This window comes from Ochotona princeps, chromosome 6, assembly GCF_030435755.1.
Source record: "Ochotona princeps isolate mOchPri1 chromosome 6, mOchPri1.hap1, whole genome shotgun sequence".
NCBI classification, from domain to species: Eukaryota; Metazoa; Chordata; class Mammalia; order Lagomorpha; family Ochotonidae; genus Ochotona; species Ochotona princeps.
The window spans coordinates 32,439,583-32,463,288 of record NC_080837.1 but is presented as its reverse complement, the minus strand read 5'-3'; the positions used below and the strand labels follow the sequence as shown (position 1 = coordinate 32,463,288).

Here is a 23,706-nt window from a genome sequence, read left to right as displayed (position 1 = left end):
CCAGAGACCATTTTCCTCTGCTCTGCTTTCTCTCATTTCCCTGTGGCTGCCTCTCCCGCTGGAATAAAGTCCTTCCCTACAGCCACCTCTCCTGCTGAAATAAAGACCTCCTGTGTGACTCACTGCTCTGGTCTCTTGGAGTAATAGCGAAAATGCCTAACAGTTACTATTATTGTTGTTATTATTGTGTGCAAGGATCTCAGCCATGCCTTCATTCCAGCTTGGTGGCACTCCTAGGTCTTGGCTTCACCAGCTTGGTAATAAGGACCATGTACGTGGGGCTCAGGATATTGCCTCCCCAGTGACAGTGGATCTCGTCATATTGGTTATGTAGTTGATCCTGAAGGCCTGGCCAGAACCCCTTATCCTTTGAGTTCACCTGCGTGAAGGCTACTGTGGTGCAGCTCTTCCTGTGCACTGGAGTCCCAGGAGGGTTTTGCCCTTGATGATGCAGTAAGTGACCCCCTTCTTGTGACACAAGGAGGGTAGGGACACTACCAGCTAGATGAGGTTCACATCGTGTGCCATCACCACCAGCTAAGCCATCTTGTTCTCCATCAGTTTGGTCCAGTGTTGACACCTGCCTGCAAGGAAGGCAGTCATTTGGTGGGGATGTCCCGCTTTCCAGTGGCCTTCTTTTCAGCCTGGGCCAGCAACTGCTGCCTTTTCTCAGGCCAGTAATTGTGGGGCAGCTCAAGCAGCTGCGTGGCTATCTGCTGATCCAGGGCCTTGATGAACTGGTTAATGGCTGGGGGCACCTTAAGCTCCTTGCACAGGATGGCCTGCTGCTGCTGGATATAGTGTGCCCATTTGATGAAGCAGGTGAGACCCCTCCTGGGCTGCATGTTTTGGCAGAAGACGAAGTTCTTAGGCCACTTCTCGAACAGTGGGTTTAACACCTTCTTGGCCTCCAGCTTCTTCACCAAAGCAGGGACCCAGGGCCACCTTCTTCCCCTTAGCTTTCTTCACTTTTAGTGCCTTGGGTTGCCGAGGGCAAGAACAATTAGATCTTGATCAAGTATTTCTAGTGGACTGAACATACTGGGCCACAGCACAGACCCCTACTAATTTCCTACTTTATGTTAAATTTTAAAAACCTGAAAGACAAGATCTAGGACAACTGTCTTTTCTTTTCGCAGTACTGTCCAGAAATAGTAGAACACACTAATGACTTGATTAGGACTCAGCTTTTTGGGGAAGAATTAATTTTAATTTGAATAGTTATGGGATAGGAAGAAAGTTCCATTAGGTAAATTGGAGTCATTATGATTATGTTCAATATAAAAGATAATAATGAGAATTTGACACGTAACAGAAATAGAGAAGAGTTAGTTTTGAAACAAAGTGAGATTGCTAGGTAGGATGAGAATGCACAGTTGGCAGCTGAGATTTAGAAGTGCTAGCAGTGTCAAGCACAATACAATTTTTTTGCCAAATACAATTTATTAGACAATATAAAAGACATGTGTAGCATATATTATTCTAAGTTGAAAATTAATCCAAGGAATAATATTGTGACAGGGCTGGCCAGCTAAGCAACCACCGGAGATGTTAGCATCCCATGGAGACATGAGTTTGAGTCATGACTGCTCCACTTTTAATCTAGTTCCCTGTTAATACATATGGAAAAGCATTCATATTTAATATTAACATTTAATATTTAGAACAATTTGACAAATTATTTTTTTTGCCATTAAATGTAAAGCGGTATAGGCTCGGAAACCAAATGTGTTGTATATCACAAAATTAGGGCTGGCAGTATTGGTGTTGACAACAGCTCCCAAGGCACTAATGCTCCTCTTCACAAAAACCATTAATTTCAAAATTACTGTGAGAAGAACCAAGATTAGGAATAAATAAATTTACGTGAAGCACAATACATTGTTACATAGGAGTGGATTGTGATGAAAGTGGCATAAAGTGATGTTACTGCTTTAAGTAAATATCTCAGTGTGGAAAGTGACATCAAATGGTAGCAGAATAAAGGGTTAGTCTCAGGTATATTAGGACATAGTTGTAACTGGATGAAGGAGAAGAAAAGCAATATAACTAAATATTTTTGTTGGGTGCATTTATCCAATACTTGTTGAGAAAGAGAATTTCATTCACTCATGTATCCATTAATTCCTATATTTATTCATTCATGTAATTTTATCAAAAATATTTTTGAATACTTACGTTCAAGGATGCATCCTATATGCTACGGATTCAGCAGTGGATCTTTATATGAATAAAGATATAAATGTTATCAGGTGTGCTAGTATAAACAACAAGTTTCAAATAATGGGCAAAGAGAAGTCAGTAGTAACTCAAGGAAAAATGAATATTAGTAACATTTCAACATTAGTAGTAATGTCAATATCACTCTTCAGAGCAAAGAAATAATATATGGGAGACTATGAAGAGCTTAAGATTTAGAATCAGAAAGATATGGTTTAACTCTTTCCCATGAGGAAAAACACTGTGGCATTGGTCAGGTTATTAATTCTGTGAATTTCATCAGCTGCAATAAAAGTTCGTATATCCAGGGTTGTTGTAAGAAAATGTATGGCCATATTTTTTATTATAATATCCTTAACCACTTTCTTGATTGAGGCATGTTTTATAAGGCAATTTACAGATATTACATCAGTTTCTATAAAACACACCAATATTACCTCGTATCTTTGTCACAGCCCTCACCTTGTGGTAGGTAGCGGTATCACCCTCATGATACATATGTGAAGAGAGAAGTAAAGTAACAGTCCCAAGTTAGTATAGCTAAAGATGAGATCAGATTTCAAAGTCCCAAGAAACCTGACTCCTTGAGTCAAATTCTTAGGCACTACACCGGCCACCTACCTAGCTACCACAGCATTTTATGTCCTTAATATCCTCCTTTACGAAGTAAGGGAGCAGGAGTTGATGAACACTGTCGTCATTCATTCTTGTATTCTGTTATCAGTATGTGTGGTGAGTAAGGAGGTCTTGTCTGAGGAAGGAGGTGGATGAGGCCAGAATATGCTTGTGTGACAATTTCAGCTTCTGGCCCAGGTGGAGCACTTTGATGTCTGTTGTGTTGAGGAAGACACCCTTCTTGTACATGCTCATCATTTTACTCACCGTCTTTTCTTTGTGACTGTGTCAACTTTGCCTGTGCTGAACACGGAATGTAGATTGGCTTAGATAAATGTGGTCTTTGTGATACTTAATCTGAGAACTTGATCCCCTTGTTTTCAGGGATGTTTGTGTTTCTGCACATTATACACAGAAAGGTGAAAGAAAATTCTAAGCGTAAGAATTACAAACACAGAAGGCAAATATCCATCAAGAAGGACTATTTGTGTATAGATGGCAGAAGCTGGTGGCGAGAGTTGAGATGCAAGGCCAGAGGTATGTTACAGAGTAAGGAAAAAATTACTGAAAGCCTGTGATAATGAAAAACTCATAGAAACAAGTTGATTTTGGTGATCCTTTGGTTTTTCATAACCCTTCTTGCATCTCTCTCTTCTGTAAATTCTGTTCACAAGTATATATGAACTTTTAATAATATTTCATAATGCTTTAAGGAAGCAACACTGCCCCAGTTTGGGTGGAACAGGAATTTACTCCAGACTATTTGGATGAAAGATGTATGTTAGAGGATTGTTAGTAGAGATGGGGGCAGTATTAAAAAAGGAGAGAGATTTTTGCTATTTTTAAGGGTAAAACGCAGGCGAGGAATAGTATTATAAAGGGATAGAGATGTTCTGGTTCCTTTTAGGGTAAAGGACTGAAGAGGACTAGTATTATCAGAACCCAAGGATCCCGGCACATGCAAGGTGAGGACTTTAGCCATTAGGCTATGGCACCGGGCCCAGGAATCAGTTTTTAAAAAGGAGAAGCATTCCAACAATAAGGAAAAGGAAAGCTAGGATGAAAATAGGGTATATATGTATATATAATTCCTCCTGGCTACCAAGAATGAAAAAGGAATGTCACTCAGAAGATGAAGTCAAATCCATATAAATATGTAGTGTCTGCAAAGTATCGTTGGGTTCATTGTTTTAACTTAATTCCTGAGGAATTATGTTTAATATTTACTTCAGCTGACATTAGAAATATAATGAGCTCATGCTTAACAGATGCTTAAGCTCCCCAGCAATAAGGAAAATACAAATAAAAACCATATTGAGGTTACACTTAATTCAAATGAGAATGGCCTACATACACAAATAACACCTGCTGGTAATGATGTTGGGGAAAATGTACTATACTCCATTGCTGATGGGATTGTGGAATTACGCAGCCACTATGGAAATCAGTATGGAGAGTTCTTAGGCAACTTAAAATTGGTCTACCATATGACCCAGCAATCCCACTCTGGGAGTATATCCAAAAGAAGTGAAATCTATATATGAAAAAGCAACCTGCATCCCTGTATTGACAGCAGCTCAATCCACAATAGCAAAGACATGGAAAAAACTACATGTCCATCCAAAGAGGATTGGATACTGTGGTGCATCTAGTATTCAGCCAATAAAAAGAATGAAATTCCACCATTTACAACAAAATGGTCCCAATTAGAAATCATTATGTTCAGTGAAACAAGCCAATCCCAGAAAGACAGCTCTCATACATTCTCCCTGATAGAAGACAATCTTCATGCAAAAACAAAACAAAAAGATATTGAATTGATATGAAAAGCAAATGGTTCAAAGTTGTCACCTTGCCTGAAAATGACAGAATGGCATGTAAAAGCATGTTAGTCAGGTGGCTCAAGGATCATGGCCTCAGCACGACCACAGATTTCACAGGAGGAAAAATTTAGTTAAGCATCATAATTTGTTTTTACCAATATTAGATGTCAAAATGCCAATCCAAAAATCATCGGATCCTATTTGTTCCTATTTCTTCATAAATAAAAAAAGAAGTTAAATTTCCCATATTGTAAATGATAGCAATTTAGAAGCAAAAAGTAGTACTATGGAAAACAGCAGCTAAAATCCCATAATGCATTATGCACTATTATCAAGGAATGAGTGAGGATCATGTTTTCAAAGAAAACATGAAAGAAATTAGAGACAGATGTTTGTGGGTTTAGGAAAACTCTGTAGCCAGGGTCATTTCCTGTCAAACAAAAAGCCAAGTTCACCCCAACATGCCCTGAAGCCACCACTGTTTATGTGGGCTAGAATAATGGATGTTTATTATGATCATATTAAATTGTCACAGAAAGGTTAAATTATGTTTACTGTAATTTTCTCAAGACAGCAGGGATATGTGCAATATATTCTCAAATGTTATCTATTCAAAATGGTCAAGGTTATAATGGCATTGTGATATTTCAAGTGTTGTTTGGGAAGCTTAGCTTTCAGATAGCTGAAATTTTATTATATTATTGTCATTAATTCATCATAGTATATCACATATAATCATCTGACTCTCCAGCAGGTGTGTATTTAAAGAGTGGAGTATAAAATAATCATGGCCTCCAAGTTCTGGTTGGCAGGGTATCTTGCTTGGAGAAGTTTGTGTAAGCTTAGCTTTAAGGCATGGGACTCAAATGGCACTGCCGAGGAATTTGGCAAGTTTCTCATGTGTGCTTAATAATAATCAATAAGTTCTAAACCTTCTGTTAACAGTGGAATGTGTTCTAAGACCTTACATTTGACACACCAAGTGACAATTCAGCAGTGTTGCCTGTGTTTCATTTCCATATTTATTAAATAGATATTCATGAGAGTTAGCAATGTCCAGTTTTCATTTGCATGGTCATTAATATTCATAAGTGCTTATTTTATGTCAGGCTGTGTATTAGGCACTGGAAATATAGAGTGTATGGTGGGACTTAAAAAACTATTTTATTCTTTCTTGGGATCCTTACAAGCTACCCTTTCCACCAATGAGTACTCCGAGGAGGTGGGTAGGTTGGGTGGCGATCCCTGGGTTCTAGACCTTCCTTTATTCTAGGAAAGGGTTAAAAAGACTTAGGATTTAGAAACTTTAGATTCAGAGAGATGAAGGTTTAGAGGGTGTGGCTTCGAAGCCACACAGTCTACGGCATCTGTGCTCCTAGAGTGGGAAAACAGGAAAACAGCTTCTGGGAAAAGGGGTTTGGGGGAGCTGTTCATGGGAGAGACACCAGTGCTGGAGGTCCTCAGCCAAATGAAACACAAGGCAAGATTTCTGCCAGCAGAGAGGGTGTTCTTGCCTTTCGGGACCACCTGAAATTGACTCAACAAGTCTCTGCACAAGTTCAAATAGTGAAACAGATCCTGCCACATGTTTCTGGGCCATCTAATCATTCAGGGTCTATGGAACGGTATTCCGTCGGTGGCAGGCAGGTAGTGTAGGTTTGCAACAAGATTTAATTGGATGTTAAAACATTAACAAAGTCATATTTTGTGGACTGGAGAGTTAGGTTAATTACAAATGAGGAGGACATGGATTTTGCCCTAAATAAGCCTACACTCTAGAAAGATAACTACTGTAAAATGAGGCAGTTCATTCTATCAGACTTTTTACGGGCAGTTTTGCTAATGTGCACCATAAGCTTGCAGGATAGGAATTACTTCCTTTGTTTTACAGGTAAATGAATGTACAATATGACTTGCATATGAGTCAAAGCATATACAGGACACACTAGCAGCACAGAAGTGGATTACACGGATAACCCAGAATGCCTAACTAAACAAGATGTCTGTAAATAGTACAACAGAAAAAAAAAAAAACTTACCCAGAAACTTACAGAAAATACTTTCTAATGCTGCTGTGGAGGAATGGCCATCTTATATACATATTTGTTTCAAAACTTTCTTTGCATAAATTCACAAACCTTTTGGAAATTTTGTAAAATGAGTGAAAATGAGTGACAGTTCCTTTGAATAGTAACTGCTCTCATCACCCCTCAGTTTGAATGTTCTCTTTAAGGAACGTTTCCTCATGACCTAAAGATCTGCTACAGACTATAGAATGTAGTGTGAACTGATCCAGGCGAAACCTGAGGTTATAGGGGTGAACGCCATGGTGCAGGCTGTCTCTTGTCATATGCCAGGTGCTACTGCATACAGCTTCAGAACTTTAGAGTGAATGGATGCCAGTTTTTGCCTTAGAAATTTTGCAGTTTTTAAAGAGGCGGGAAAGTGATCTGTGGAGATTCCTTTTTCTGGTCTAGAAAAAAAAAAAAAACAAATATGGCTGAATCACTAATGCAGAATCTCTTTGTATAGCCTGGATGTTAGTCCCCTATTGGTTGTAGAGTGTGCAAAGATTTATTTATTTATTTGCCCATTCTGTTAGTTGCTTCTACACTTTGTTAATGGTTTCCTTAGCTCTACAGAAGCTTCTTAGTTTGACATAGTCCCATTTGTTTATTTGGCTTTGACTGCCTATGCTTTTAGTGATTTTTCTAAGAAGTTTTTACCAAAGCCTGTATCTTATACAGTACTTCTTTGCTTTTTTCTTATAGTTTGATGTTTTCTGGGTTCAGATTTAGATCCTTGATCCATTTGGACTGATGTTTGTGTAAGGTGTTAGGTGGGGTCTTGTTTCTTATTTCTGCAGGCTGCTGTCCAGTTGTCCCAACAGCTTTTGTTGAAGAGACCAAATTATGCCGAGATTATTTTCAGTTCTCTTGTCAAGGAATAGTTGATTGTACATGTGTGGGTTCACTTCTGAGCTTTCTATTCTGTCCCATTGTTCTTTCTCTCTGTTTGTGCACCAGTACTAGACTGTTTTGGTTACCACTGTCCTGTAGTATACCATGAGGTCTGGACTTGTGATTCTTCCAGCTTGATTTTTATTCTTCAGGATAGCTTTAGTTGTTCGTGGTCTCTTGTGTTCCCAGATGAATATTTTAATCATCCTTTCCAGTTCTGAGAAGAATGTCCTTGGGATTTTGATAATCACATCGATTCTGTATATTATTTACATTAATATGGACTTTTTGATGTTGTTGAATCTGTCAATTCAGGAACTTGGTAAATTGCTCTATCCTTGAATGTCTTCTATTTCTTTTTTAAAATGTTATATAGTTTTCTTTGTAGAGTTCTTATGCATCTTTGGTTAGTTTTATTCCAAGGTATTTAAGCCTCTTTGCTATGTTAAAGGGGACTGTATTTACGAATTCTTTCTCAGTCATGGAGTTATTTGTGGGCTTTTCTTTGATGGGAGGAATTTAATTATTGAGTCTCTGTCCTGGTTATAAGTCTATTTGGGTTTTCAGTTATCTCATGATTTAGTTTTTGTAAATGGAATGTGTGAAGCTATCTATTAATTTCTTCTAGAGCTTATGATTTGTTGGCATACAGTTGCTTGTCAACGTTCCTGATTATTCTATGTATGTCTGAGGTGTCTGTTGATATATTTCCTTTTTTTGTCTGATTCTATTGACTTGTATCTTCTCAATCCTTTCATTGATTAGTTGCACTAGTAGGGAATCTATTTTATTGACTTTCTCAATGAATCAGCTCTTTGTTGATCTTATGTTTGGTTCTTTTGGTATCTATTTGGTTTATTTTCTCCCTTATTTTGATTTTTTCTTGTTTTTTGCTAATCATGGGATTATTTTGCTGTTGTTTTTCTAGCTCCTTCAGACATATGGTTAGTCTGTTTGCCTGGTGGCGTTCTAGTTTCTTGGCATAAGCACTAATTGCAATAAACTTTCCTGTTAGCATTGCCTTGACTGTGTCCCACAAATTTTGACATGTTGTGTTAATGCCTTCATTCATTTCTGTTTTACTTTTATTTCCTCTTTGATTTCTTCTGTGACCCATTGTTCATTTAGTACATTATTCAGTTTCCAGGCATTTGCTTGTTTTCTGGAATACTTTAGCTTGTTGGTCACCAGTTCCATTCCTTGATAATCTGAGAAGATATGATTTTTGTTTTTTTAATTTGCTGAAGCTTGTTTTGAGGATCAATCCTGGAGAAGTTTCCATGTGCTGACAAAACACATGCTGATTGGTGTCATGGCCCAGTTTGATGTGGTCCACCCCTTGCCCCAGCAGTCACTGGCACGTACCATGTTCAAGCCTTGCCTGGCAGGCCCCCAGCCATGGCTTTTGTGTGCACTGGTAGATGATGTTTGATACCAATAAGCCCAGCTCAGGTCTCCCCTGTGGACAGGTGTAATGATTTTTCCCTGAAAGGTCCTCCAGTTCCCTACCTCCATGTCACCTGATCACAGCCTCCTCACTTAATTGCAAGTGCAATAGCCTAGTTAGTGTAAGTCCCCCAGAAGTCACTCAGCAGTTTTTGCTCCCACATGTCTCCAGACCCCATTTCCACAGCATTCCATGCCTGCCAGTGTGCAGAACCCCAAGCCCAGTCCTCTGTTGGTATGTCATGCTTCCCTGGAGCCCTGCTCACCTGCTCTGGGGCTCACATATGCTCAACGTAGATCCCTAGACCTTGTCTCCTGGCATGCCAGTGCCTACTCCCACACCTGTCTTAAAAAGAAAGGGAAAAGTATAATAGGCAATTATGCGGGCACACTGCTGTAATTAGCACAGCCCACTGTGCCTGCCCTTTTCTTCCAGTAGTGTAACACTTGCCTAGGTACAAAGAACCTAGGCAGTGTGTATAGCAGATGGTTGCAGGGGGTGTCCTGTCATTTTAGAAATGGGTTTCTCCTTGGTTGATTTAGGTTTCTTCTATTGTTTTATTGAGATGTTTTCCATGTTTTGGCTTCAGAATTGACAGGTGCTATTCTTGCTCTCTGTAGCACATCTTTAATCAGCATTTGTTGGGCTGGTATGACGGCTGGTTTGACACAGGCGAAGTCTTTTAGTGTTTTTTTTTGTGTGTGTGCTTTAGAAGTATTTTATTCCTTTTTTGCTAATGCAAAAGAAAACTTTGTTGGGTATGTTATTCTGGGATGACTTTTTTTTTTTTTTTGTTAATTTTAGGCCTGGAATGTATCACTCCATTCTCTCCTAGCCTTAGGGTATTGTCTGAGAGGTAACTATGAGGCTGATTTGGGTTCCTCTGTAAGTTTAGCTGACTTTTCACGAGCATAGTTAAATATTTTTATTTTCAATTGAGAAGAGCTTGATTATACTGTATTGTGGAAAGGATCGCTTGATTTGGAGTTCTGTGCTGCTCCTTTATTTTGTTTCCCAATTCTTTCTTCATGTTAAGGAAGTTCTCAATGATTATTTCATTGAACACCTCTTTTAGCTGCAAATCTTTTTCTATGCCATTAGAAACTCCTATAACTCATATTTTGCCTGTTGATGGTGTCCCTTAAGTTTTGGGCGCTTTTTGCTTTAGTTTTATTCAGCTCCTGTTTCGGCTTTTTGATTTTTTAGCATTATTGGAGGAGATGTCTCAATTCTGATATTCTTTCTTCTGCCTCACTCATGCTATTATTTAGTCTTTCCACTGAATTTTTAATTTTCTGTTTTAAATTTTTCATTTCTAACAATTCAGTTTGATATCATTTCAATGTTGCTATTTTCTGTGTAACATTTTCCTCAACTTCCTTGACCTCATGTTTGTGCTGTTCAAGAGCATGTGTTTGGCAGAACATTTAGTATAACTACATCCTATATTGAAGTGAGTATGTCTGACTTGTAATCCACTGTTTTTTTTTTAAGATTTGTTTGTTCATTGAAACGTGGGGAGGGGGGTCATTGTTAGAGACATTGAAAGAGAAAGATTGAGAAAGAGGGAGAGAGGGAGAGAGAGAGAAAAAGAGAGAGAGAGAGAGAGAGAGAGAATCTTCCATTCACTAATTAACTCCCTGAAATGACCAAACTTGGAATCACAAAGCTGCATCCTGGTTTCCCAATGGTTGGTAAGAACTCAAGTACTGGGCTATTCTATATGACTTTCATAGGAATATTAGTTTGAAGTTTCATACTCAAATGGCTGCAGTGTTTGGGCTAGGCCAAGCCAAAGCCAAAACCCTGCAACACAGGAGCTTCATCTCGTCTCCCATGTGTGTTGCAGGGGCTCAAGCACTTGTACCATCATCCACTCTTTCACAGGCATATACAAGGAGCTGAATGGGAAGTGGAGCATCTGGGATCAGACCAGTGACCATATGGGATGTCATTGTTGAGGACAGTTGTTAAACCAGAATGTTGGCCCCAAACTCTTTTAATTCTATTTTTCCATCAAGTTTTTGAGAACTCTTAGGATATTATGGTGATTATTTTTTGTGTGTGTCAACTGGACTTGCGGGAAGGAATGCCAAGGTATTTGGTAAACATTATGTATCATATTGAGACCTTGAAGGTTTTTGTAAAGAAGTTAGCATTTTGACCAGTGGACTTCATGAATAAAATAAAGCCGATTCTCACCAATATGGTCAGCTTTCATCCAGTCTGTTGATGGATGGAATAAAAGGGTGGATTTTCATCCTGTTCTTATGCTAGGATGGCTATCTTCTCATGCCCTGACCTCAGATCTCCTGATCTGTAGAACTTGGATGTTTGGATTTCTACTAGACCACCACCAGCTCCCACATCTCTGGTTTCTAAGAATTTTAGACTCCTGGGATTCTCAGTCTTTTAGACTTGGACTGAGTTGTACCATCAAGATTTACTGGTTCTCCAGTTTATAGATGACAGATGGTGGGATTTTTTCAGCCTCCATAACTGTGTGAGCCAAGTCCCATAATAAATGTTTGGTAATCCAAAAAGTTTGTGGAAAGATGGAATTGACAGATAAGCTTATTTTGGTACAAATCTTTTTAAAATTCCTGCATAGTTTTTTAATACATAAAGAACATTTTCTGTTAACTCTTTGAAGACATATGTATATGTTTATGTCTTTAAGATATGTATGTAATATGTATGTTTACTTTATATTTAAAGCAAAATCTAAATCTATCTATCTATCCTATCCTATCCTATCCTATCCTATCCTATCCTATCCTATCCTATCCTACTGATTCTTTTTTTTTTCTGGATGCCTGTATTTATAGACTTAGAAGCTTTGTTCTTTGTTTTCTGTTTGTTTCAACTTACCATTCTTCTTTCTCTTTTGCTATCTTCCTGTACGTTACTTAGCATGTTTTAGGAGTCCATCTGTATTTATTTGATACATTGGCTTGTATAAATAGCTATAGGGGCAGCAATAAGTATTATAATTCTAGGTGTTATTTGTTCCACTGTAAAGACATCAGCATCTTACGGCTTTTAAGTGAAATGTAGGGATGAGCTTTCATTTTGTTTTTTACATTACATTTTTACATTTGGTTTTGCACTTTAATATCAGTTACTTGCAATTCAGATGGAGTTATGATCTTCAAATACAATTCATAAAAGCAATGAGAGATTATTTATTGAATGTTTCCATATTTCTGTTCTTTCCATTGTTCATTCTACCTTCCAGACCTCTGTTTTAAGATTTCCTAATGGTTTCCTCTTGTTTAAAGAGGTTCCTGTAGCTGTCTTTAAGGGTATGCCTGATCATGACAGGTGGATTTTTTTTTCCCCTATAGTTGTCTTTAATGTCCAAGGATGTATTTCTAAGGGATAATTTTGCTGGTTATAAAATTCACAGTTGAGCGTTGTCTTCTTCTAGCATTTAAAAAATGTTTCACTTATTTTGGCTTCTGTGTTTTATGATTAGAAAGCTCAGTGTCATTCAGAATGTTTTTCACCTATAGATAATTTATTCAGTTCTTCCTTACTGCTTCCAAAAGTCATCCTATTTCTTTAGTTTCAGAAGCTTAATAATATTTTTTGAGATGTGTCTCTTTACCATATTTACAGTTTGACAGAATCATGAATGTGCAGACTGGTTTCTTTACTCACATTTAGGAAGCTTTCAGCCATCATTTATGTAAATATTTTTTCAGGCTTTCATTCTTTTCTGTGACACTGGTCATATGAATGTTAACTCTTTTTGATTGTCCATTGGGTCTAAGAAACTGTGATTGCATCGCCTTTTTTTTTCTATAGATTTCGTTGTTTCTCACATTGGGTAAATTATATTGTTCTGTCCTCAATCTTACTGATTCTACTTTGTTGTTTCTGTAGTAGTGCTGAGCCCATCCAACATGTTCTTCTTTCAGTTCTGTAATTTGTATTTGGTTCTTTTTATAAAGCTTCTGTTACTTTTTTGTAAAAAGATTTTAGTTATTTTTATTGGAAAGTCAAATTTACAGAGAGAAGGAAATACAGAGAGAAAGATCTGTCTGCTGGTTCATTCCCCAAGTATCTGCAATGGCCAGAGCTGAGCCGAGGTGAAGCCAGGAACCAGCAGCTTCTTCTGGGTCTCCCATGTGGGTGCAGAGTCCCAATCTTTGGGCCATCCTTTACTGATTTCCCAGGCCCCAGGTAGGGAGCTGGATGGGAAGTGGAACAGCTAGGACACAAACTGGTGCCCATATGGGAAACTGGTGCATTGCAAGGTGAAATTTTAGCCATAGGCTACTGATGCTGGGCCCAAAGCTTCTATTTCTTTGCTAAAATTTGCCATCTTTTGTTTGTTTCAAGATAATTGATCTTTAGAACTGTGTCATGGTAGCTGCTTTAAAATCATTGTCAGGTGATCCCAACATCTGATTCCTGTCGATGTTTTATTGGTGATTGTCTCTCATTTGGACTGGAATTTCCTAGTCCTTAGCATGATGAGTGGTATTCTAGTGTGTCCTGGATGTTTTCTCTTCAGTGTTAGAAGTCTCTGTATTTTATTTAATTTTTATTTATTTAGCAGACATTTGGCCGGTTTAGGTCCTTGCTTACTATTGCGGATTGGGTTCCAGCGACATCTAATCGAGGCATATGTAGCTTATATTTTTCACTTATATGTGCTGGTCCTGCTTGAGGAGGAGGATGTTCTTTCCCCTCCAGACATTCTGATGCCTCCCATTGTGCAGAAGTCTCAGGTCTGGGGAGATGAAGAGATTTTCTCTGCTGAATGTTTGATGTGGTGGAATCCACTTACCTGTGTTGTTCTGTCATCACAGAATCGCTGTTCAGAGGAGAGCGACCTGAGACCCCTGATGACCAGTGGATACTATTTGCTCCTGGTAGAAATGTACTTGTTTGTGTTCACTTGTGACTGGGGTGGAACTGTGAGAAATCCAAACCCAGGAGAGAAAGCTGGTTCTTCCTCTGGGCACGATTAGGATGGCTCCTGACAGATACCTCTTCCCAGTTCTGCCAATCTTACCAACCTGGTGTTGTTCAAGTGACGCCTGTCCGATCCATTGTAGGAATGAGCTGAGCTGGCTGCCTTCTGGTTCAGACTTGGTGTTGGGAAATGCTGGGCTTGAATATGTTTCTGCTTCTGAAAGAGGGAACCTGAGATACCCTCTGACTTGGCTTTGCTTTCCGTGTTAGTGTCCCCCGTGTGTTGGTTGCCTTCACAGGTTTTCAGAGCTGTCCTTTGGTGACCTTTTATTTTATTTTCAGAGTCTATAGTAGAGAGGAACAGGGAGAGATGTGTCTAAGCCAGAAATCTACAGTGCTATATTTAATTTGCTGCCTGGCTCATTTTATTTTTGATTTTTTTTGGTCTTTTTTTATTGGTGTATTTGATTACTTGTTCTGTGACTCCCCCCAATTTCATGAAAACCTGAACTGGGGGAACAAAGTCTACTTTGCTGTTGCTTTGGTAGCACATGCAACACTGCATGGCAGGTGAAGTAAATCTCATTCTACAAAACTCTCTACTGGCTTTTCTCCTGGTTTGTTCTTCTTACTCCCTATTTAAAAGTCTTGCATCAGTTTTTCGTCTTTAACTTTCTTCAGAAACGGATTTTTCTGAATTATTTTTGATTTTTTTGTGATTTTAATGTATTTGGTTTCAGCTTCATTTCTTTTTAACTTTTAACAACTCAACTATCACTGCGATCAATTTTAGAACAGTTTCATCACCTCCAGAAAGAGATCCGTCACTGTTTGGCTGTTGCCTGTCTAGCTCTTGTCTCCTACTGCCCAGTTCTAAGAAACCCGAACTAGCATCCTGCCTCTATAGATTTACCCCGTTTGGTATTTGTTATGAGCAAAATCAGATAATAGTAATTTTTCTGGTGAGCTTGTTTTACTTGATGCTTTTGAAGTTAATCCATGATGAAGTATGTTAGCAACACCTTATTCATTTTCGTGTCTGAATATTTCCTTGTATGTATTTACCACATTTTGGTATTTTGTCATTTTATTAATTAATAGACATTTGAGATTTTTCATCACTTTTCTGTTCTGAATAATACTGTTTCAAAGACTCTTGTATACATTTTGTGAACATATGTTTTCATTTCTCCCGGGTATATACTTGAGAATGGAATTTCTGAGTTATAGGCAAACTGTCTTTAACCATTGAAAAGCTAAAAGAATGATTCTCAAAGTACCACCTTCCATTTCCATGAATGATGTATGAGGATTTGACCTCTGTGCAACCTTTTCAAGATTTATTAAGTGTGTATTCTATCATAGCCATGCTAGCAAGTGCTACATCTTTGTCTTTTAAGTTGTATTTATTCAGTTTTACTCATTTGTAACACAGGGCAACAGAAAGAGAAAGAGAATGATCTTCCATCTTCTAATTCACTTCTCAGATGCCCACTAAATTCAGGGCTGGGCCACATGGAAATCAGTGTGGGGCTCCCACATGGATGGCAGGGATCCATGTGCTTTAGCTGTCACCTGGTGCCTCTCAGAGTATGTAGGAAGCTGGATGAGAAGCACATTTTGGAATCAAACCCAAGCAGGTTGATCTGAGGTGTTGGCATCCCAGGTGATGCTGTAGCCTTGGGACGATAATGACGGCCCCCACTGCTGTTTTGACTTAGATTTCTCCAGTGGCTCATGCCACATGACACAATTCCATTGTTTACTGTTTACTTGTTTTGGAGAAATGCCTGTTTCTATACCTTGAGTTGTGCATTATTTTGTTATGGGATTCTAAGAATTGAAAAAATATATGTTCTAGATATGTACAAGTTCTTGTCATATATATTATTTGGAAAGCATTCTCCCATCAGCGAGGTTATCTTTTCACTCTTAATGGTGAGCCATGAAGCACACAGAGTTTAATTTTTGTGGAAGTCTAATGTGTTGTTTTCTCACTTGTGGCTTATATTTATGTTGTCATATAAGAAAATGTTGCCAAATACATGGTGTTAAAGATTCATCCCAGTGTTTCCTTCTGGGAGTTTTACAGTTTTTGCTCTGACAGCTACTTGTTTTAGGTTTAATTTTCTATCCCCCCTCCTTGCTTTAAAGAGGAAATATAGATTATGGATTTTAGGTCTTTCTCATTTTAACACAAATTTTACAACTTTAAACTTACTTCTCATCCTTGCCTTAACTGCATGCCATTAGTCTTTCCATTTTGATTTCTTCTCTGATCTGTTGGTGCTTAAACAGTATTTCCCTTATTTTTCACATATTTATAAGATTTATTTGTTATTTATTTTTAATTCTATTCCTTTGTTGTTAGGGAATATACTTTCTATGATTTTTACCTTTTAAAATGTTGATATTTGCTTTACACTCCTGTGTATGCTATGTATTGGAAAACACTGTGTGTAGTTGAGAAAGTTCTGTGGATGTCAATATGCATAATTGGCATGTTGTGTTAATCATTCCTTCTAATTTTTCATTGATATTTTAGCTGCTTATTCCTTTTCAAAAGATTTATTTATTTTTGGTCAGAAAGCTGAGTTACAACAGAGAAAAGCAGAGACCCACAGAGTGTGTCCACTGGTTCATTCCCCAAAAGGCTGTGATGACTGGAGCAAGCCCTATGCGGAGCCAGGAAACAGGGGTTTCTTTTGGGTCTCCTACGTGGGTACAAGGGCCGTAATACTTGGCCATCCTCCGCTGCTCTCCTGCAGCGTCAGCAGGGAGGTGGATCAGAAGTGGAACAGCTGGGGATGAACTGGTGTCCATGTGAGAACCTGCAGCTACAGGCAGCTGAACTTCTATGCTTAGCTCCTATTTATTACTGAACACTATGTATTGAATCTCTACCCATTGTCCAATGATCTATTTCTCCTTCATTCCACTAAGCCTTGTGGATTATTTTGGCTATTTAGTCATCCATTCTTCAATTTATTCAATACACATCTCACCTGTGTATTGCAAACACCCATGTACTTTACCCCTAAACATCATTAACCATAATTAATTACTTATTCATGTTACCTATTTTTTGAGGTGGAAGTTATATCTAATGTAATACATAATCCCAATGGGCATCATCTTATCATTTTTTGACAACTGCATATATTTTTGTATCCCAATCCCTTTTCTGAAAGATAAATTTCATGGGATGATTGAGGAGATGACTTTATTCAGACTATTGCAATAGGGACAGCCTTAACTAATGAGGCACATTTGAAAGGAAAGATGGCTGTCCTAGGATTTTACAAAGGTGGGTAATTAAAGGAATTATCAGTCTAATTGGAGTCACAAGAAAGTGTAGAGATGCATTTTATCCAGAATATGTAAGGGCTGAATAGCCGTAGACGGTTAGAGGATTCCATATAAAATAAAGTGTAGAATGATTTCTTAAATATCTCTGCATTTTGGAGGTCTGGGCTTAGGTAAATTTCAGAGTTATCAGTTCTTTAAAAAGACAGTCACCTGTTGCTGTGCAACCGAAAAAAAGTAAGTATCCTGAGTAAGGCAGAGAAGGACTTAAGGAATAGTCTGTCAAGGACTCTTGTTGCCTTTGTTCCCATGCCATCAGTTAAACCACCTTCCCATCTTCAGAGAGTTGGTGGCAAAGGTCAGTTGATTAATACTTCTAGAGATCAGGCATTTCAAATGATGAATGCTTGAAATGAAAAAGAGAATTTAGGCATCTGAGCAGTTTGATTTTAGGTCTCTTTGATGTTGAGTCAACCAGGAAGGAGAAAAAAATGTGAAAAAAATTGGATAATTGTAGTCAGATATTTAAGGAAATAGGATTGAAAATCTTGAGTGGTTTGTTAATTTGTTCAGTAATACAAGTAATGTACAAACGAAATGAATTTTTCTTTTTCTGTAGTGAAGGACAATTAAATCACTATCACACAAGATGGACTCTGCAAATTTAGCAATTGCCTGCAACTTAAAGAAGATGCAAATTACCTCAAAGATTTTGAACAGGGCTAAACTCCCGTAACAGTGTAATAACGATGCATGGGTTTTCACTGACATAAAGGACTGGGGGCTGGTGATGCAGTGATGCACTTTGATGCAGTGGACTAAGCCTCCTCTTGGGATGTCTGCCATCCCATTGGAGCTCTTGTTTGTGTTCTGGCTACACTGCTTCTGATCCAGCTTCCTGCAAATACACCCTTGGAGGCAGCAAATGATGGCACACATACTTAAGTTTCTGACACCCACATGGGAAACCCAGGTAGAGTTCCTGGTTTCTGATTTCATCCTATCAGTCCTGCTGTTTTGGACACTTGGGGCGTGAACATGTAAGTAGAACCTGTGTCTTCTTTTCCATCTCCTACTCTCTTTTTCGCTCTGCTATTGAAATGTATAAGTGAATAAATAAAGCTTTTCAAAATGAAATAAAGCATTATTCTCTAGACATTTATTTGAAGAGTTTATTATGAGTTTTAACTTATTGCTTCATTTAAAAATGACTTATTTATTTTATTGCAAAGACAAAGATGTTTTATGGAGAGAAGGAGACAAAAATCTGTCCAGTGGTTCACTCCCCAAATGGCCACAATGGCTGTGCTGATCCAGTCAGGAGCCAGGAGCTTCTGCCAGGTCCCCCAGGCGGGTGCAGGGTTTCTTGGCATTTGGCCATGCTTTACTGCTTTCCCGGGCTGTGAGCAAGGAGCTGGATGGGAAGTAGAGCAACTAGGACATAAACTGATGCCCATACGAGATCCTGGCACTTGAAAGGTGAGGATTTAACCATTGAGCCTTCGTGCCTGGCCCTACAATGGTATTTCTTTTGATCAAAGAGAATTTCAAAGAACAGTTATTGTTGATCACAAAATAATACTGATCACATTATATTTGGCCTGAATGGCTTACATAGTTGCAGCAAGAATTCTGGTTTATTACTCATGCCTGGTTTATTCTGGTTTACTCAATTCTAGTTTATAACATTTTGTTTTCTGGAGATTTTAATTAGGAATCTCTGATTGAGCTTTTAAGTGTTTGACGTGTAGAAGGTCAATGTAAGAACTCACGGCCTGACTTTTGTAATACTTATAAATTGAGGTAACTTCCTTTCTCCTCATGTCTGCCACAATGTCCTATGTTCAATTGGTCTTCCATGCTATACCCTTCCTCATTCATCTGTAAGGTTGGGAAGCATCCAAGTTGGTTGTTATCTGTATCATTATGTGTCCAATATTTGGAGGATGCACCAGTCCTACAAAATTCAGTATGTGCTGCAGTGTCACTCATTGTTTTCAATTTTATGCCTCAACAGTGAGCTCACCATGTGAAGTGGGCATCTTCTGTTGTCTCGCTTTAAAAGAGGAGGACCACAGTTCTCCTGTAAGTACAGACATCATCATCTCTGTTCCTTCCAGACAGCATTCATCTTAATGGAGACTATCTGGGTTTGGATGCTTACAACTCATGATAAGAGGACCTGAAAAAAGATAGGAATCAATAGTCTCTGCTACTCTTGTTGAATTAAGGCCTTTGAGCATGCTAATAGATATATTGAAGCCTGGAAAATCTTTACTTAAATGAACAGTTCCTCTTGAGAATGAGTCTATATCAGCATAGGTATTTTCTATGTGTCTGTGGACTTCAGCTAGAATTCCATCTTTGCCAAAACTGCATTACTGACTACATCAAAAAGAAGTCTACTTCCCAAGCACTTAGCAACCTTTCTCATGTCATTCAGGTGTAAATCAGTGTATGTTGTTTTTTCTAATCAGAGTTGCTGTCAGACTGTATTAACAGAGAGAGCTAATTGAATAGCAAAATCTTTGAGCGCGATAGCTCTGGTCTCCCACATCCTGCCAGCATTTTATTAAAGCCTCATAAAACACAAATGTTACTTAAAGTGTAATAATCAACTGTGAGTAAAAAGCAGGGATACGGGCCGTGAGGGGAAGAGGAAGCTTCTGTCTGGCTATTCTACCTGCTGCTTTTCTCACAGTCAGAGCATCTCTTTGGTATGGGCAAGAGAGAGACTGAAATGTACTGACCCCTTTGTGGAGCTGGGGAAGGGACCTACAGGCTTCAGAGAGACACAGCACACGCTGAGCACTCCACAAAGCCCCCTTTATGGCTGTGTGGGCAGCTCCCTTTGCGTCTCATTGAAAATGTTGTCTTGCACATCAACATAAGCAATTAAAAAATAAAAGAGGAAAAACATCCGCCTGCTTGTTTAAGATGCTCAGTAAAAGAAGGGAAGCTTGAGATTTGAGAGAAAAGGGAAGGCTTGAATGATCAAACTTGCAGCACCCCCCCACCTCCCACCAACACACACGGAAACTTGTCTGTAAAGCTACTTTTTCAAAAGAGCTTAAAAGAAGGGGTAGGGGAAGCTCTGAAAGAAGCTTTTATGTCTGCCAAAATGTAGGTTCATTAATCAGTATATAAAGAAATGGAATTTTGGTTCACTTGCTGTAGTATTAATTTCAAAATAAATTGAGCACAATGTATTTAATTTTTCAGGATGTTCCTCCATGGCATGGTTCTATTTATAAGCTTAATAAATACATAATAACAAATCTGGATTGACAGAGAAATAGAAACAGGAAACTGAGAAAAATTGTAAAGAAGCAGGAGAATTAGGCAGGGACAGTATGTAAAACGTGGGAAAAGAACACAGATAAACAAGTCGGGAATGGAACTGCGGTATATATTTTGGAAATGGAATGTAAACCATCAGAGGTTGGTTGTTGGTCTCAGTCTGTGCCTTCCCCTTTCCGCCCTGCCTCATCTACTCTGCAGTATCCTCAGGGCTCATCACACCCTCCCCAGAGCTTTTCCCCCTCCGTTTCCAGGGGCATTGATGTCAATCAGGAAATTTGAAGATGTTCAGTCTTCCAGCAGGTGACTTTTTCTACGAAGACAAGGAATCATTGGTTACATGAACTATACCTAATTTCTGGCAGGGAGCATGTCTGACTATAGGCTTGCAATGTGTTCTAGCCACCCGCACTGAAATTGAAATTTAGATTTATGAGGGACGGAGGTATGCTTTGCAGAGAACGAGAATGAAGAAGGCTACAAATGCTGGAATAGGCAAAGGAAACAGAATCTATCGACATCCAACTCAGAAACAGTGGCAGAGATTGCCCAGTGAGAGGAAATAACACAAATTTTGCATTGCAGAGGCAGGTATCATATTTAGTTGAAGAATTACTTACATGTATGCTCTGTGTTTGGGCGTGTGCATGTGTGATCACGGGATGACATAATCATAAAAAAGACAGTTATCACATCAGAATGACAAAATAAGCAGATGGAGAAATTCACTATAAGGTTGGTATGATTAACGGTCACTGTACTTATTTGTTGTTTCTTTAAATTTTCACAATATATCCAATGTTTCGTCATCTTTCTCCCAGCCACTCATACAGTTTCACTCATTTCTCTGTTTCCTCTTTCCAGTAGATTTCATACCTTCTACATCTTTTCTGTCATCTCTAGTTTTTCACTGTGAATGCCTGATATTGAGCATAATGAGACCTGGGATTTCAAGACCCAAGACTCTGAAGAAATGCTTATTCCTGGTTTTTCAGAGACCAAACTGTTAGAAAATCATGCATAGTCATTGCTTTTCTCTCAGTTTAGGCACAGCAGTATTCCTTCTTCTAGCTCATCTCTGTTTTGTATTTCTTGAATTCTGAAACTCTCCAAATCCTGAGATGGTGTAGGAACTAGAGTGTGATTGGTTGGGTAATGCCCTGAGCAGAACTAGCAGAGAGAAAACTGTACGTGTGTATGTTTGCATGTGTTTGTGTGTGCATGTCTGGCCAGCTTTCTCATTTAAGAACATGACTTGACTGGAACAACTGAATTGAATACCCATGGAGACTTTACACCAAGAATGTCATCTGTTTGGCACTGTGGCATCTAGGCCAAGACTGATTAATTGCTTTAATTTTTCTTTGACTTTCAGTTGGAAGCTTTCTTGTTTACTTACAGTCCATGCCACTTTTCTTCCCATATTCCCATTTTCTTTGCCTACAAATCCCTTACTTTCATGACTTCCACATTGTACTGGAATTGGCCAGAGGAGTACTTGGGACTGCACGACCCTAAGAAGACAGCCAAACCTTGTCAGTATGTGCTGGGTAGAGGCTCTGGTTATTCTACTTCCCCACATGCTAGAAGGATAAGAGCCCAGCTGGAGTTAATTCAGGGTTAGACCAGAAATAAATAGGACAAGCAGCTTTACACTTCCCGTATGTGTGAGTCCATCTCAGGCCTGTGTATAATCATAGCCACCCCACCTACTCACCCTGCCACAGCTGGCACAGGCAGATTGTTCACAAACAACTTTTGCTCTAGACCATGCCTCAGACAGAATACTGATTGCAACTGCAGCTCTCCTCCCTGGGGCATCCTGTGCTGGGCCCATTATCGCTATCTGTATTTGCCCTCTTTTACCTCCCTTTCTTGATTGAATGGGCATCAACTCCATTTTTAATTTTTTAGATTAGTTTTATTTATTTTAAAGGTAGAGTTAGGAATGATATGAGGAAGGGGAAGAGATGGGGGGAGAGAGAGTGAGAGCGAGAGCGAGAGCGAGAGAGAGAGAGAGAGAAAGAGAAAGAGAGAGACACTCTTTATCTTCAGGTTTGCTGCCTAAATGGCAACAATGCTTGGGGCTGTGCCAAGCCAAAGCCAGGAGTCTCTTCTGGGTCTCAGGTGCACAGGCCCAAGCATTATTGCTTTCCCACACACCTTAGCAGGAAGTTGTACTGGAGGTGGAGTAGATAGAATTTGAACTAGTGCCCATTTGGGATTCTGGTGCCACAGGCAGCTCCTTTAGTTGCTACGTCATGGGATGCCAGCCCCTCTAGTCCCACTCTTCTCGTTTTGGTGCTTTTGTGGAGCTTAGACCCTAGGAGTACCATTAAGCTATCAGTTGCCAGCAAACCACCATCCATCTGCACAATGCATGGAATTTTGGAGTAAAAGCACTACCAAGCAGAGCATATAGTTTTATAGATGTGATGTGAGCACCTGCCAAAAGATGCAGGTGAAATTACTGGGTTACAGTCTGTGACTGGTTCTGTGTCTGCTTCTGGTCTCAAGTTTTAGTCACTTATTTAAGTCTGTTATAACGAGCAATTACAACAGCTTATCCACAGACCCCCCCCCCCCAAAAAAAAAGGATTGTGGCTTAGGATCTAGATTCCCTGTTAACTTGAGATTCTACAGTAAATTTTGTGAAATTTCTTCTCATTTTCTTAGAAAAGAATGGTACCAGTTTTCAAAGGTAAATACAAAACTATGTCATAGTGAATGCACTAAGGAGTCATGAAAAGTTCTGAGGCACTGTCATGACATTCTATCGTCAATTTTTGTATTATTTTTCATATCTTCTTTTTGACCCGGTTTCTTGTACTTTCAAGCAGAAATGGTACAAGATTTCTTAAAGTGTAACAATGATTTCCTTTATCATTCTGTGCTTTAGAACTTTGCTTGAGGTACTTTTAAATGAGCAGTCCTGAAATCTCGAAATTAAACTGCCAGTTATTAGAGATGATATTTCATGCCTCACATGGGGCGCGCCTCCTTTTCTTATTGCATTTGTGATAGACAGTTCCTTGCATGAATAATAGAATGCCCCTGAATGAATTCACGTCAGCTTGGCCTCTGGGAGAAACGCAAGGTGAGCTCGGTG

At 38.9% G+C, this 23,706-nt stretch overlaps 1 pseudogene; it reads right to left on the bottom strand.

The window, feature by feature from the left end:
• Nucleotides 1-211: 211 nt before the first annotated feature.
• On the bottom strand, nt 212-22,434 carry LOC101516884 (large ribosomal subunit protein eL8-like; annotated as a pseudogene).
• Nucleotides 22,435-23,706: the final 1,272 nt, after the last annotated feature.